The sequence below is a fragment of the Gallus gallus genome, chromosome 2 (assembly GCF_016699485.2).
Source record: "Gallus gallus isolate bGalGal1 chromosome 2, bGalGal1.mat.broiler.GRCg7b, whole genome shotgun sequence".
Taxonomy (NCBI): Eukaryota; Metazoa; Chordata; class Aves; order Galliformes; family Phasianidae; genus Gallus; species Gallus gallus.
In genome coordinates this window covers 67,925,927-67,942,789 of record NC_052533.1, presented here as the reverse complement: position 1 = coordinate 67,942,789, position 16,863 = coordinate 67,925,927, and the positions used below count along the sequence as shown (strand labels likewise).

The following is a 16,863-nucleotide window of genomic DNA, read 5'->3' as shown; positions in this document are numbered from 1 at the left end:
GCTGCAACCTCTCTGGGCAACCTGTACCAGTGTCTCACCACTCTCACAGATGTTGATCCAAAAGAGATCTCATTGCCTGTCAAAGTCAGTGGGACGTCGGGCTGCGTGCACACAATGCACATGGTTATGCGTTTTATCAGACGGATACACGCAGTGGCTTGGCAGGCTGGGCTGCAGCCAGCACTGAGTGCCATTCACCAGCACGCTTTGCGAGAGCAGACATTCAATTAGGAGAAAACAAAATCTGAGGAGGAAATGATTGGTTTTATCCGTCTTGTGCCAGCTAGGAATTAAACCTTTGAAGTCAAAGACTGTTTTGTGCTGGTATTAAAGCGTTCTTATCTGGCTCTTGTTCTGCTGGGGCGAGAGCTGCCTCCTTCTGAAATCCTTTCCTCGAAGTGTTCTCATTTCTGAGCTGCCTTTGAGAGTAGAAATTCTTGGGGGGGGGGGGGGGGGGGGAGTCTTAGAAGAGAAAAAGGAACCCTGAAATACACCGTATGGAAAATTACAGTATGGATATAGTTTCACTCGCTGAGCCCAACCTGTGCATCCTTCCCTGAAGTGAGGGAGAAAGCAATTCTCTCTCAACACGACAAAAACAAATCAACTTATGAAATACCTACCATAACTTTTGCAGAGTCTGAATGATGACATTTACAGTATCAGAGGTGGAGTGTACTTGTGTGCGTTTTTTCCACTTCAGAGTCTAAAAAAAGCACTGATGTAAGATGGTTGATCTGTGAGCAAAGACTACTTACTGAGATTAAAAAATAGCACGTAGATGTAACACAGCTACTGTAAAAATGTACTTCTTTAAAGCAACGATTGGAAGCCAAGTGATTGATAGCCCTGTGGACTTTCCTTGCATGAGCAGCTACCACAGCATCAGGAACTGGTAGAACACCTGTGTCCAGACTCAAACCTGATTGAAAACACCACAAACACGACTTGGTTTTCCTTAGGATAGATTTTAAAATAGCTGAGCAAAGCTGAGGTTACACAACACTTGGTTGCACAGCAGATTATCCCATCATCTTTTACATACAGCAAACCACCTCTAGATGAACCAGCATCATTCAAATCACTAACTGAACCAGTCACAACTTACAGTGTTTATGGGCTTCTAGAATGGAGCACATGCGCATGGGAGCCACCTGAGCAACCACCACGCTCTCGCTCTGATACATGGGCTGTATTGTTCACTGCAGACCTCCTTGTATAAAAAGAGGTAATTGGGAGTATTTACAGTTCCGATTGTGTCACCTTCTAGGTTAAAAATAAATAAATCAGTTGCCTTCCCTGAGTTCAAACCCATCTAAAAAATCCATTCCTATAAAGCCCAGGTCCCATCACACAAACCAAGGCTACGCTTTCGCCTCAGTAGACAAAAACAGGGCTTAATGTCCTTGTATCAGGGAGTGACCAAAGGTGAGAACAGTGTTCAAGCCACCGTGTAGGGCACTATGAAGAGAAAAACCTACTTAATGAAAAACCTTACTTAATCATAGAATCAGTCAGGTTGGAAAAGACCACTAGGACCATCCAGTCCAACCACTGACCCATCCCTACCATGCATACTAACCATGTCCCTCAATATCACAATTACACGTTTCTTGAACACCTCCAGGGATGGTGACTCCATCACCTCTCTGGGCAGCCTGTTCCAACCCCTCACCACTCTTTCTGAGAAGAGATTTTTACTAATATCCAACCTGAATCCCTCCTGGAGCAACTTGAGGCCATTACCGTAACTGTTACTTCAACGTGTTCCTTGAGAGAGCCTGTAGGCCTTCATCCCAGTAGGTTACAACCATGTCAATTTCTCCCCAAGTTTTGAATAGACGTGGGCCTTTTTCTTCCTTCCCCCATGCCAGTTTTCAAGTCCTGTTTGAAATTTATGGTTCTTTTCACAAAAGTTTTTGCCGTAGACCTCAATATATATAAATGAAGTAATGATGGCACCACACAGAGAAGATAATCAATGTCACTTTTCAGATTAACAGTGAGAAAGATACGTGTCTGCAAAGAGCAAGACTCAAAGGCTCTTTTTTTCCCTCCCTGAGTGGGTGTCTGATTAGAGCAGCTTATCCCATATTAAGGCTGACACAGGACCAAAGACTTTGCGCGTAGCTCAGGGTTCCCAGGTTGTGCAAGCTGCCCAAGCACGACATCCCCTTTGAAATCATTGGATGTTCTGCACCCAGCTGTGCTGGTTATGTGACAGAATCACATATGAGGTTTGGCACGTGTCAGGAAAAATGCTCTCACGGAGGCCTTGTAAAGCAGAAGTCTGTTTGCTGCACCACTGTTGAAAGGTCCAGGCCATGTGCTGCGAGATGGATGGAAGATGTTTGTAATCTTCACAGAGTACCTGACAAGGTCGCTGTGTGTGCAGGAGGTCGTGCTGCTCAGTCCATTCACATCTGCTTGATTACAGATACATCCTCTGTCAGTTAATTTGGGTGAGCTCTGAGGGTGCAGGCTACCCACACAACTTGCAATCCCGCATGAATCTGATTGTTTTTGACATTCATACTTCCTCTCTAGATTAAGATTTTGCAGCTCTGACCTACATTCATTGAGCCAGCAGCTATAGCTCTTAATCATCACATATTTGTTACTACACCTCTGCCGGTGGCTTTCAACCCCACAGCTAAGCAGAGCAGAGCTGCCAAACCTCATGCACCTTGCTACATAGCCAGTTTCATCCTGGCTTCAAGCTAAGGAGTCAGACTGTGATGTGGGGTGACCAAGGAGACAGCATCTAGGACTGTGCTGCAGATACCAAACAGGAAAGGATGGCCGGGTAACCTCCTTCTCAGCCATCTCCTGGGATTTATACTACATGGTTTTTGAGAAAGTATTTCCTTTTTTCTGTGTGCACTTCCCATCTACCAATTTGCTGAACATTCCCTTGTTCTGCAAAGAAGGAAAACAAGAAGCCCCTGATCTCTCTTCTCCACATCATTTCTCATTGCCCGCTCTCATCTTCAGGACCTCTCCTACTTTTCTGCTTTGCAGGGCATGTCATCTCATTCCTTCAAATCTCTCATTCGTTGGGAAGGTTTCAGATTTGTTGTGTTTAAGAACTTCCCCAAGCCCTTGTGATGATACCTGTTGTGAAACCTGTCGAGCAGTGAATACACAGTATTATTCCTGGGTCTGCCTAATGCCTGGTCACTTGAAATGTCTTAAAATCTGTTCTTTTTCTGTCTTTTGGCCCACTCTTTAAACTTCCTAACGTCTTGTCAACATTTTTGATTGCCTGTTGAGCTCTGCATTGCCACCTGGGTCACTTTATGAAACTGAGACAGTTCATTTAGAGCCCTTAAGGTGCTTGAAATGCTCTCATTAAGCCTCCAGCCTGGATTACTTTACATTTACTGACAGCAAATTTAATTTCTATTCATCTAACTAGTTCACGTCTCCAAAGATAATAGCAAAGAATTCCAAGAGGACATTTTACCAGAAGTATGGCTTTATGTTCATTACCAACCAGCCTGTGTAATGAGGAAGATGTCCTATGGAAAAGTCCTTGCAGACTTCACTCAGACAGCATGCCGAGGTGAGAAGGGGGGACCTTCTGGTTTAGACACTCAGATTTCATATGCAAGCAACATAGTGAAGCAGCACCCTTTGTGGCTGAAGGCGATGCCGCCAGGGTTAATGAGGGATGACTTCCATTTGCAGGACTGGTGCTGGTGAACTGTCTGAGCATCCCAACCCAACTCGACAGGTACTTGTAATGACATGCATCAGACCACAGTGCTGGCTTCCTTCTGTTTCCCCATGTCTGTAATATTGAGTCAAGTAAGAAACGAAGGATTTGTCCTAACCACATAGAGAAAATTTTTTGTGTAGGAATGATCGTGGTGAAGGATATTCATGCAGCACACGGATCCAAATTTTCACATGGATTTATTAAGAAAGCTTTTCCTGGAACCAAAAAAAAATCAGGAGTCAGACAGACATTTTGGGCATAAACACGTCTCTCTGGCAATCTCGGGTGGTTCGCTCTCAGCTCTGAGAACACCCACTCCTCCCTGCTGTCTGGAGCAGAGGGGCCACGGGGGTGTTTCACTTTAGCAACCGCCTGCATGACTACAGCCCTCCATGCACAGCCCAAGAGCTGCTCACCTTCTCACATATTAACTAATTATTCCAGAAAGCATCAAAATAATCAGCAAATGACAACTATGCACCCTTTTGTGATCTGCTTTACAATGCTGCAAAATGGTGCCCTGTCACCAAGGCACCATTAAAGCAGTGGCATTTGGGATGTGAGCGCGTTCAGGTTCACTGCAATCTTGCTCGCTACAGCCCTTCCACCTCCTCCACTCACTTGGAAAACTGGGGTGGAAGTGTGCAGCTCCCAACTCCTTCCTTTGCTGGCCTCCTCTCTCTGAGCATCCCCAACATTGCTGATGCTCTCAGGCCAGCAGAGAGGCCGCCTCATGCTGCCGGACCTCCTGCCCTGCCCCACAGCAAAGCTATTTTAGAGCCTGCCAAATTCAGCAGTGTTGATGTGTTCCTCTTCCCTCTCCCTGTAATATCTAGTTGCCGTAGTTACCTCGTGTATCTAAGGCAACCAGATGTTGCAGATGAAGGCACTGAAATAGCATCAACAAGTGCGAGAATGACAAGTGCTGTAACTGGCTGCCCAGAACTAAGCTGCCCAGGGCTGGTTCCCACCAAGGAAGGGGGCTCTGAAGAGCTGTGAAGGGATTTTTGGAACACGTGGCCATCCTTATCAATTTTTGCAGGACAAAATAAATAAATAAATAAATAAATAAATAATCAATCCAAGCTGGAAAAGGAGCAGCTAAGGCAGGTTTTGTTCACATAGGCTGCAGAAGAAAAGGAAGAGTGGAAAACTCCTAAGCTAAGCATGGCTGCATTATGAGGAAAGTTACAGTGGATCTGCAGCACTTCAGGCGCTGCCATATTCCAACAGGAGCACCACGCTGCAGCTGCTCTCCTGCATCTCCCTCCCTCCTACAAAGGCTCTGACTCCACGTGAGGGCCCAGGGAGAGCTCTGAGCAATTAATTCAGGTGGTAAAAGCACCCTCCCTCCTAAGGCTGTCAAAGCACAAATCAGGCACAACACCTTTTCAGGGAACCTTTCTCACCGCTGAGGGAAGCAGGTGCTTAGCACTGCATTAATTTTAAACCCCTAATTAGTGTTACTTGAATCCTGGCCCACTTCCAGGTTAATTCATTATATTCTTCCAAACAGAGCTCCCCGCTGGCTTTATTTGCATGCAGCAGGCTGGATGCCCACCCACCAACACCTTTTCTTTGCTTTGCTCTGCAAGTAGGGAATGGAGTGGCATAGAGCTGCCATGGAGCTGGGGCTGTCACAGCCAGTTCCTTTGCTATGAATGCAGCATCAGTAGCAAATGTCACTGGGAAGCTGCTGGAAGATGTTAGGTACGAGGAGTCGCTGAGGGCCCTGGTTTGCTCAGCGCAGAGCAGAGGAGCTGAGGGGAGGCCTCATGGCGGCTGCAGCTCCTCATGAGGAGAGCGGAGGGGCAGTGCTGAGCTCTGCCCTGTGTGACAGCGACAGGGCGGGAACAGCGTGGAGCTGTGTCAGGGAAGGGGCAGCTGGGGGTTAGGGAAGGTTCTACACCAGAGGGCGGTGGGCATGGAACAGGCTGCCCAGGGCTGTGGGCACGGCCCCAAGTGCCAGAGTTCAGGTTGTGTTTGGACGCATCACCACCCAAAATCCAAACCCTGTGTAGAGCTGGGAGCTGGATTCAATGACCCTTGTGGGACCTTTCCAGCTTGGGATATTCTGTGATTCTGTATAGTGCATTGGCCAGAGGTGGGATGGGGCTGCATGTGAATCATGCCTTGGCCTGCTGCTGGTCACCACAGAGCTTTGGTGGTTGTTGGCCACCAGCACCCTGAGGGCCAAGGGTGTTTTGTGCCTTGTGGGTGAGGTCTGCCTGTGTGAGCTGGGGGGGGATTGCAAAAGAACCTGTGCCTTTGTGGGTGATATGGCACCAGCTGGCAGCCCAGCTGCACACTGTTATCATAGAACCATCCAGGTTGGAAAAGACCTGCGTGATCCTTGAGCCCAACCATCTGCCTGGCCTACAGAGTCCCATCACTAAGCCGTTTCCTCTGACACATATGTCAAATCTGCTTCTGGCTCTGCAGAATTTTAGCTGAGTAAGAACTGCTGGGTCACCAAATGCACTAGGGCATGGAACAGTACGGGATGGATGAGGAAAAGGACGTGGCATGTTTCAGCCAGGATTTCAGCTTGGCTGAGTTCTCAGGCGAACAGAGACACAAAAATGTCATTGTGCAGAGCTGGCTCCAGAGCTCATCACGCCTCAAGCTGTGAGGTGAAGGTGAGGGGAGAGGAGGGCAGCAGGGGCACTGGGGAGGGTGTTTAGACACTGGCATGGCCTGGCACACAGCAAAATGTGAGAAGAACGATCACCTCTTGGGTGTTTACTGGACTGGACAGGATGCACTTAAGGCCTGTGTGAGCAATTAATGCTGATTAGCGGTTCCCTCTGCTGGCTGAGCTAATGAAGTTATGGCTTCTGTCCTACAGGCGTATTTCTGTTGCTGGAAGATGCAGTTAAGCCAAGTGATATGATATCTCTGCACATAACCTAATGAGGACAGCTACACAGAACAGTGCTAGGGGGATCTGCGTGACAAACAATAAAAGCATAGCTCACTCTTCTGCCATCAAACTCCTTTCTGGTAATAAAAAGAGCAGAGCAGCCAGGGCTGCTTGCTCTAGGAGTGATCCTGACATATGTTTCCCCAGATAGTTCAGAGCCCCTGCTGATGATAATTTGTGTTGGTTTTGTTGCTGCATCATCTCGCAGGTTCCCGTGTGCATACAGGCACTGTTTGTGTGGGACTTGGAGCAAGAGTGGGAATCTACCAATTGTTTAATGTTTTATAAAAGGTTATTTTAAGAGACTGTGTGTTTTTGGGTCTTTTTTCTTTCATGGGGCAAAACACTTTTCCCTCCTCCTTTCTTCCTTTAAGGAAGGGTAAGACAGACTAATAGCGAGTCTTCTGCATCTCTCACATGAGATGGAGATGTGGTAACTTACATAAAACAAGTTATGAGCCAATTGTTATGAAACTCCAAAGTCTTAAATCACTGTGAAGTGAGAAATAGAGGAAGCCCATTTCAGGCCAGGTAGCTGGTATCCAAGCTGCTTCCTTCTGTCCAAGCATCTCTCCATGATGCGGTTCTGCAGGAAATGAGGGCTTGCTGTGTATCCACTGTCTGCTCACAGACCTGAAATCATCAGCTGGAGTCACAGCTCACAGTGTGATCCTAGGAAAACATCGTTACAGACAAATGTGCTTTTCTTTTATTCTAAGGATTTATGTGTGTGTTTGTTTTGAATGTGGCTCACTGATCTGCTGTGCGGTTTTGGATATCTCTGTCTACTTCTCTGTGGAGCGGGGCCGGTGCCAGCCCACCTGTGGCACAAGGCTATACAAACAGACACAAAGGAGGGTATGAAACTAGGTGACTGTTTTCGCATTCAGGGCGACTGGCTTGAATCCGGTGTTTCCAGCTGCCGAACGCTTTCCACTATGGGATTCTTGTGGGTTTTTGTGAAGAGCTCCCGCACCTTCTGCCTCTCCGCCACTCGGCAAGGAGGAGAGCTGGATGCTGGACAGCCACTTCCAGCCTTGCCAGGGAAACCTGCTCCTGTCTGGCCAAAGCTGTAAAGGGTTTGAAGTACGGACTTGAACTCCTCAGGAAAACTTCTGCTACACCCAAAGCAATAGCTGAACACAAGCATCCCGTGCCCAGACCGGGCTTACTGTGGGAACGACTGGATGCAGCCAGGGAAAGAAGACGGCTCAGAGAGTGGCTGCGGTGGGAGGCAAGGACGGCCAAGCTAAACAATGTCCGTCTGCTTCCACATCCTCCTTCTCCTCCTCAGGAACGTGATGGGGAGCAGCTGCCCTCCCACATCAGCTGGGCTCAGGATGCTCTGTTCAGATCCTCACTATCCAGGGGCCAGGGACCCCTGCTATGCCCAGCTCTGCTGGCATCGAGCCTTTGGGCTTCAACTCACCCCCGTGCAGCTCGAGTGCTCCTGGCTGGGTGCACTTTCACTTTCTTACTTGAACCGTGGAAATTTGCATACAGGAAGCCCCATTAACCCTGATCAAGAGACATTTATGTTGTGGTGTTAAGTGACCAGAAGCAAAGACAGTCGAGTTGTGAACTGAACACATTTCCCTTCTAAAACTGAAACAATTGGTGGTGTCACAGGGATTTCTCAGGAATGTGTTCATAATAATTGTATGGCTTTTCTTGCTAGGTTTTCACCAACACATTAAAATTGAGTTTCTGCAATGGCAGGAAGCTTAGTAAAAGCAAAATGCCTTACCCCTTAAAAATCTACTTTTTTACATAAGGTATTGAATCTTATATACAGATGCATTAATTCATCATTACTGTTTGAAATTTATTTGATTTAAGCTACTGATTATATTAGCTATTAGATAATAACTGTAATAGAGCTGCAAGAGTCCTCATTCCCTGCAGGGTCCAAACTGCCAACTCCTCAATAAGGACTGGGTCGTTGCTAGCTCACGACTCCCAAATAGTTCCTGACTATGTGAAGCACAAGCAGTGCTTATGCTGCTTATTGCTTTATATGCTGGGCTACTTGACCCGCTACAACTTCTGTTTTAACTGGGTTACGAGGTTGCATTACAGCAGACAGAGAAGTGAGAAACTGGGGAAACCCCACGTAGAAATACATTCATGGCAAGAATTGTTCTTGTGCATGCACTCACACTTCATAGATCTCAGTCAGGTGGGAAATTCAGAGGTCCCGGTGTGAAAGCTCAGAAGTATCGGCATGCAAATGTGGGAGCTCCCAAAGATGGGCTCCCCGTTCCCAGCATCAAAACGAAAAGTGCCATACTGCAAATATGGCAGACTGTGGTGTGCAGCACTGAGCCATTTCAGCCACTGAGTCTGTGGGTTGTTTCACTGGTGGGACGTGGGGATGGCTACATGCAGGTACATACACACAGAGAGAGCCTAGGAGGAAAACAAAACAGAGGATGCAGGAAAAGGGATTCACCAGCAGCAGCAAGGAGGAGATGGGCTGGTCTCTTCCCTTCTTTTCTTCTTTCCTTCTTTCTTTCTTTCTTTGAAGGCCATGAGAAGTTAATTTTCACCCCATACCCATCAGGTGTGGGGCTCCTGAGCAGCAACCCAGCTGCCTGTAGGCTCCAGCTGATGTCTGCTGCAGGATAAAGGTCTTGAGATGCCTTGGGGCATTCTATCACATGCTGGGGACTCGTATGGATGAGCATATGGAGGTGACTGTGCCAGCAGGCTGATGGCTGAGCATTTGGTTCTGGAAGCAGCAATGGAAAGTGAGAGGAGAGACAGCAGGAGGCGCTTGGCCAAGGAGGGTGAGGCGGGAAGGCCCAAACAGGCTGAGGGAAGAGGAGGAGGCTCTGTGGTACGTGAAGGTGTGGTGAGAAACTTGCATCGTGTTTCAGAAAACAACACGATCTGTCCACAAACCTGACTGAGAACAAATTCTGAAGATCATTTAAAAAAATGAAATGGAATCGTTGAGAGCAAAGCTGTACTTAATTTGGTTATAATCCTTTGAATTGAGATATATTTCAACTCGACTGAAGACTCCCGAGTGCCATTCAGGGAAGAAACCCGATCACTTTTGGCAGAGGGAAGAAGGATTGCCTGTTAGAGCTAAATTCTGTCAGCTGGCATGTTTATCACTAGAGATCAATGCAAACCAGAGGATAAATAAAAGCAGATTTTGAAAGCGAACAGGCAGACGTTCAGGCACCAAAAATCTCCTCTTTTCTGGGGAGGGGAGGAGGGCATTCCTTTTGTTTTTCTGCCTTGAAGAAAATTAAATTGAAATGTGTTCTATTGACAGGTCAGTATCTTGTCTGCAGTCCTGGTAAATCAGTGGGCAGCATAGCAGGGGTATTGCATCTGCTGCCCCGTGGGACCTATCAGTTTGCCTCGCTAAAGGCAGACACTGAAACAGAGCGTATCTTCCAAGGTGATGTTCTGCTTTAGCAGGAAGCACGTGGTCCAGTTCTTAACTTCATCGCAGGACTCGGACGGGAGTCAAACTGCCAAACAGCACAGTGATGGTTTTATAAAAGAAACTATTTTCCCAGGGAGATTTGGTATTTTGAAGGAAAAGAGAGTAAAGAGCATGTTTGTTTTTAGTGACAGACTCTGACAAACTCTCTGTCTCCCCTGATCTTGGTTCGGAGCTGCTTCTTCCCTCCCTCTGCCATTTCCTGTGCTCATGCTCAGCCACACCATCCCTGTCCCCACCAAAATGGTCAGCCCCTCAAGCTGGCATCCCCGTAAGTGCTGCTGTCTCCGCTTTCTGGCCAAGCCAGTGAAATGAACACCACCAGGTTTTATCCAATGCTGCTTTTCTTACTGAAGAAGGCACGCGTGAGACTGTTTTCTTGACGTCTCTCACTGGCCCCCTCAAAGCACCCTGCGCTGTTATGATGCTGATAAAAAGAAATGACAGGGGCTAAGCCTCCAGGATGCTGAGATCAGGACATCTCGCACTGATGAATATCTCTTCATTGCCTCTGTGCACTTCCCCATTGACTGACCGCTGTGCCCGGCCTTACACCCGTGCTGCACACACGCCGCCCTTTTGTTCTGTTTGTGCTGAGTATAATGGAACCTGCGTCCTTGCCTGAGATCTCAAAGGCTTTCTGTAATTAAACGCTTAAGGTGAGTACGAGTAGCTGAAATCTCTTCGTTAGCAACCCTTTTTGTGGATAGAGTAAGATTTCAATACAGGTTTCAAACACGGACGTCTTTCATTCAGTGGTTCTTCCTGTGCTTTTTGCATATAAATGTGTGCTCTAGTAGGGATGGGTGCAGAGCTATGATTTTTTTAGAGCAACAACAAGGTGAGAAAAAATATGATCAGTGTGGGAAGACGTCGCCTGTTTCTGTAACACGCTATATTTGAACTGCAGCCTGTCCTACAGCTGCCTCCAATAGACAGGTAAACCGTTACGCAGGGGAAGAATTACAACAGTGACGTGTGCCACATTTATAAGCAAAGCCTCATACACCCCTGCAAGGGAGAGGACCTTCCATTGCAGGACTACGTGGCCTTTGTGGTTTGATAGCAAAATGTTAAGACCCCTTGAAAGGCATCTTGAAGAAAATGTATGTGCTCCTCAGCTGTCCCAGTGGTAAGAGTGAGAGGTCACTACCCCTGGTAACAGAGGTCTGCCTGCCTCTTGATTTCCATTTATTTGTTTATTTAATTATCCTGATAAAAGCACTGCTATGAGGAAGCCCTTAGTTATTACTAGGAAGGCACACTGCTAAAGAGAAAGAAAACGAGCTTGGGTGAAACAGAAGTGTGATTCGGGGAGGTGTGTTCTTCTGCTTGGAAGGAGTCTTAGCAAGACTGGCTCTGTAATTTCCCCATAATGTCTGAGGCAGACTCCTAGTACTTAATGAGCTGCGGAACACAATGACGGCCATGATTTGGCTAATTAAAAGCGCCAGGCAGGGATTCTTCCTCAGAGATAGGGGAAAAAAAAACACACACACACACACACACACACACACAAAAAAAAAAAAAAAACCAAAAAGCCGCTCATTTATCTCAGCTGTTGTCCAGCAAGTCTGGATTTTCTCCCCAGCCTGTCCTGCAGCGAAGATCTCCTCCATCCAGGCCAGGGCCTGGGCCCGTTTCTGGGAGGACACTCAGGCTGTGCCATGAAAGACCTGCTGTGTTCCTCCACAGACCTGGTGTCCACTCCAGCACCAGGCCCTGCGGGGTGCACTGTGGCAGGGTTAACACCCGCCAGTCCCAAGCCTCAGCCGGTACGGACACACTTGCATTGCTGTTGTTATCAGGAGTGGAGTTAGCCTGTCTATGTCACATCATGTATGGCTTCTTTACGGTTCTGCCAGATGGTTTATTGCCATGGCAAGAAGGAGAACATCAATCTTACCAGTTTAATTAATTCTACCTCTCCTTAGTCACCTTTGTTCACTGCATTCACAGAATATCCCAAGTGGAAGGGACGCACATCATCATTGACTCTAAGTCCTGCCTCCACACAGGACAGCACGAAAATCAAACTGTGTCTGAGAGTGTTGTCCAAACGCTCCTTGAACTCTGAGAGTTACAGAGCTGTTTGCCCAGCTCTCCAATTTGTCAGGATCTCTCTGCAAGGCTTCTTCATTCCTGAGGGAGTTAACAGCTCCTCCCAGTTTAGTGCTGTCCACAGACTTACTCAGTATATGTTGGAGGCCTGTGTCCAGGTCATTTCAGAAAAAAATTAAAGGGATCTGGCCCTGAAATGGAGCCCTGCCAGCGACTGGCCACCAGCCTGATATAAGCTCACTTACTATAGCCCTCTGAGCCCGACCTGTCAGCCAATTGTTCACCCATCGCATTCTGTTTTTGTCTAATTGTACGCTGAACAGTTTTTCCAGAAGGATGCTGTGACAAACAGTATAAAAGGTTTGCTGAAATCCAAAAGTATTATACTAATGGGCTTCCCTTGGTCAATTAAGTGGGTAGCACTGTCATAAAAGGAGATTAAGAACAGGACCTTCCCCTCGTGAACACGTTGGCTGTGACCAATGACTTCATTGTTTTCAGGTGTTTTTCAGTAACTCCCAGAATAATCTTACAATTTTCCAGGCAACAAAGCGAGACCAAAAGGCATGTAATTGCCGGAGATTTTCTTCTTGCCATTCTTGAAAAGTAGGACAACATTTACTGGCTTCCAATTGACTGGGACCTCTCCAGATAATGGATAATAATCAGAGGGTCATACCATGATAGTGAGCTTTTCAGTAACGTCTCTTACTCTGTTTCCCTCGGAATGGAGTCGGCCATGACCACAACACTTCTTTTTTTTCTTGACAGAGGTAGCCATGGTATGGAGGACAGTCTGACTAACCCTATGTGACCCTTCCAACCTGGATGGACCTTCATCTATCAAGTTCCACATCCTTGTACCTTGTATAAAGACACCTTGGAGGGTGAGGTAGGTATGGAGGGGATTTTCCTGCTGCCCTGGGCAGATGTCTGCTTTCATTCCCCTCTGTCTCTTAGGTCCCTTGCTGTCTAGAAGCAGAGAGTAGGGTATCCTTTGTTTCTTATGTTGTAAACAGCTGACACATCTGTCTCAGGGATGGTAGAGCACAATCCCAGCAGTTGATTCATTACAATTTCCTGATGCGCCTCAGCCTACTTACCTCCTCCCTGGAGGCTGAGCAGTTCTTCTCCCAGGGCACATCTCCCACGGTTGTGCTCCCTGCTGACAACAGACACTGGTAGGGAGCTAGGGCACACTCTGCAGCCCAAAAGCAGGGTGGGTTGGTTCCTGCAGTTGGAGAGGCCACAGGGGACACAGAGGACGTGGCTTTCTGCCAGGTAGGTGTCAGAGTGCCCAAGTGCCGGAGTTCAAGGAGTGTTTGGACAGCGCTCTCAGAGATGGGGTTTGGATTTTGAGTGGTCCTGTGTGGAGCTGGGAGCTGGACTCAATGATCCTCGTGGGTCCCTTCCAACTGAGGATATTCTGTGATTCTATAAAGTCTTGCAGGAACACATCCGTTCTTTCTGGGTGCTGTTATGGGATTAGCAAACTATTTTTTGTACCAATTACACTTACAATAGTTAATAACTGGTCTAGAAGTCAACAACATGAACAGTGGCAACCATGTTGTGCTGATGTTGCACTGCTAAACCTGTGAAAACCAGTGATGGGGACACAACACCTTTGTGACACCATGCCAAGCTATAAAATTGCTTATTTTTCTCTGTTTTTATATTGCACCTCTCTGCCTTGTGCATTTTTCACCCTCCATCTCCATGGGACATATCCATGACCTTTTTGCAACTACTCCATCTGTTTACTTTTGTCCCTAGTGTGTGGGATATGTCCCCGGGCACCAGAGAACACTTCACTGTCCCACCATGTACTCTTGAGTCCCACCCTATTGCTGCTGTGCTCATCCCTAGCTGCCAGCAAGTGGAAGGGGTGGTTCAGAAAAGGTTGCAGGTGGCGGTATGATGATAGCCAGGAGGAATTGGGCACCTCTGAGGATGGCTACACATACGTTTCTAAATCCAAACCAAGAAACTGCCTCTGCAGCTGTTTAAGTAGAACAGGACAACTTCTTTGAGTGCTAGCACATACAAGTATGGTACACATCTATGTTCCTCTGTTTCTTTGAGAAGGGAGCACAAATGAAAATATTTAAAGTTTTTTGATAGTTCTGTATCATGGGTGGGCTGGGATTTGGGAAATACATTTGCTTGGATTTAAGCAAAGAACATTGAAAACAGACTGAGTAGTTCAAAGTATGTGTAATAGGAGATGAGGTCTGCACCAAATAAGTTGCCAGATTAAGTAAACTCAAATGCAGTATCTAATTAATAGTATGTCTGTGATGTCTGCTTGGTGGTCTCTGCAAAGAGCAAGTTTTGACCTTGAAGAGATCCCTAGGGTATAGCTAGTAATAGCTCTAAAGTGTATAACTCTGGCCCAAGCCTGGAGATTAGAAAACATTTAGGATTCATGTCCATTACAGTTTAAGCTGGTGTAAATCAGATCAGGAACAAGTGTAGTGCCAGCCCTAGGCAAACACTTGCTTTGCCTCAACATAAAATTTGCCCAATGATGAGACAGTTTAAAGAGTAAAACAGAAAAGTAGTGGAAGCAAAACTATAATCACAAAGTTAAAGAAAGTAATTAAAAATCCAGTAACTTTTTGCTCAGTTCACTGCCTGAACCGAAATGCAGTAGGATTAGAAAAGCTCCAGAGCTGATGGAGAGAAAAGGCAGGACATGCCAAAGCAGGGTTGGAGCAGCTCATGCTGTCATCCTAGGGCAACCATGTTTAAGCGACAGAACTGTGTTGAAGCATCTATTGCAAGACTGAAAATCCTGATCATTTATGTGTACTTACACCTGGTTGACAGTAGGAAGATAATGCCAGTTTTCAGACATCATCCAGAGTTTCATCACAACTAATATGTAACTACATATCACGCGAGCTTTGGCAAAACAAGATTTTTGCAGTGCAGATACATTTTCTTGGAAGTTCTGACTGGTCCAATTATTTCGCTTCCATTTTAAACTCCTTTTTATATGGGTACAGGTCTATAAAAGGGATCTTCATGCTGGCTCTTGACAGGGTCAAGCGATGCAGGTTAGGAATACAGAACTCCCTGAGAGTGGGCTGAGTGAAGCATAGGGCTGTGTGGATTGCCCCCTGCTTCCACTAGAGAAGGTTTGCTGCTTGGAGGCACCACCTTCACCTCCTGCTGCATCACTGCACCTGTGGATTTTGCCGTACTTTTCAGGCATCTTACAGAGCTTCTAAACAACTGTTCCCACTGCAGGGTATGATTATCACATTCTCCTTCTTTCATCTGTTTGCTTTCTTTGGAACCTCCTGTTTCTTGTCCTCTCCAGCTGCTTCCTTCAGCCATCACTCCCGAAGATGGAATTGCTGAAGACATTACATCTGCGGGGGATAAATTCTTAAATGATGAGGCTCAACTATGTTTATTTCAATTTCTGCACCTTGGAAAAGAACTCAGTAATTTCTTAATGGTCCCCCAGGAGAGGGTTAAGATTAAGTAAACAGTGTGTGAAAAGCACTTGGCAGATGGCAAAAGAAGTCAAAGTATTTTCAGAGCTCTGGTGAGAGGAAACCTCTTGTTGGGCTGTGTGTCCCAAATCAGCTTCAGCAGATTTATTTCTTCTTTATGATAATGAGCTTTAAAAGGAAAAGGCATGTTCACATTTCTGGCACTTGCGGTTTGAAATTCTCCTATCTGTCACATTCCTTTGGCTTTTGTCTCCTGTTCATTACTATGCTCTTCAAGTGCTTAAAAAACATGAGCTCTTCGGACAGCATACATTTAAAATTAGCCAAGGTGTGATGTTCGGGGGTATTTATGGAGCTGGGAACCCCTTGGAGTTCATAAGATGCTGGATTTAAGCTACATATCCAAGCTAGACATTCACATTTCAAAGGGTTTGGGATATTTTTTGTTTTTGAAGCATTTAAACAGAGTGTTCAGAGCTGAAGAATGATGATCCCCGGAGAACCTTAGAAATGGGAAAGGAAGAGAAAAAAAGAATTGGGCAAAACTATCTTGCAACTATCTTCCAATGCAGACTAGCAATTAAATTGTAAAAGGATTTAAAATCCTGGTACAGAACATCCCTTCCCAAGGAACTGGAGTACCTTTTTAGGGATCCCACAAAAAGGTTTCAGCAGCGTAATTCATGTGGTTTAATTGATTTTTTTCCACCTTTTCTCTAGGAAGTGATAAAGCTCGTTGTCAAGTCAGATAAGAAAGCTGCACTGTGGACTGCGTGTTCACAGCATTTTCCAATTTAAGCCTTCTATCACCGGGGCATTTTTATCATCCCTAGGCAAACTCAAAGTATTATGGTTTGTTATTCATTTAGCATCTCAGAGTACACCAGGCATATTAAAGGTATAAAAGCAAAATGCGTCCCTGACTAAGAGAGAATTTCTAAGTTACTATTTCATTTTGCATGTTATTACTTTCTAGAGGCCCTGATCAACACCTTGGTCACTGCACAAGTACAGAGGAAGGATCAGTCACAGACAGGTGAGTTTTTCTCCAAAACAGGTGGTTCAGGTTTAGGGTGGAAGGAAAGGAAGCTCTTGAATGGAGACCTCAGGCAAACACACTAGTCCACACCGGTCCTGAGCCAACCAGCTCTGGAAGCAGCATCATTGCCCACCTTGGAAGCAGTGCAGGCCTCATCCATGTTGGCCTTTCAGCAAACTGGCCTCTATAGAT

General features: G+C 46.3%; 1 long non-coding RNA gene across 1 annotated transcript; it reads left to right on the top strand.

Annotated features, from left to right (window-relative positions):
• The first annotated feature begins 1,200 nt into the window (after positions 1–1,200).
• Positions 1,201–6,704, top strand: LOC121109722. The gene is made up of 3 exons (XR_005857390.2): positions 1,201–1,228; positions 3,419–3,565; positions 6,570–6,704. It is a non-coding gene; the product is annotated as an uncharacterized LOC121109722 (long non-coding RNA).
• The last annotated feature ends 10,159 nt before the right edge of the window (positions 6,705–16,863 follow it).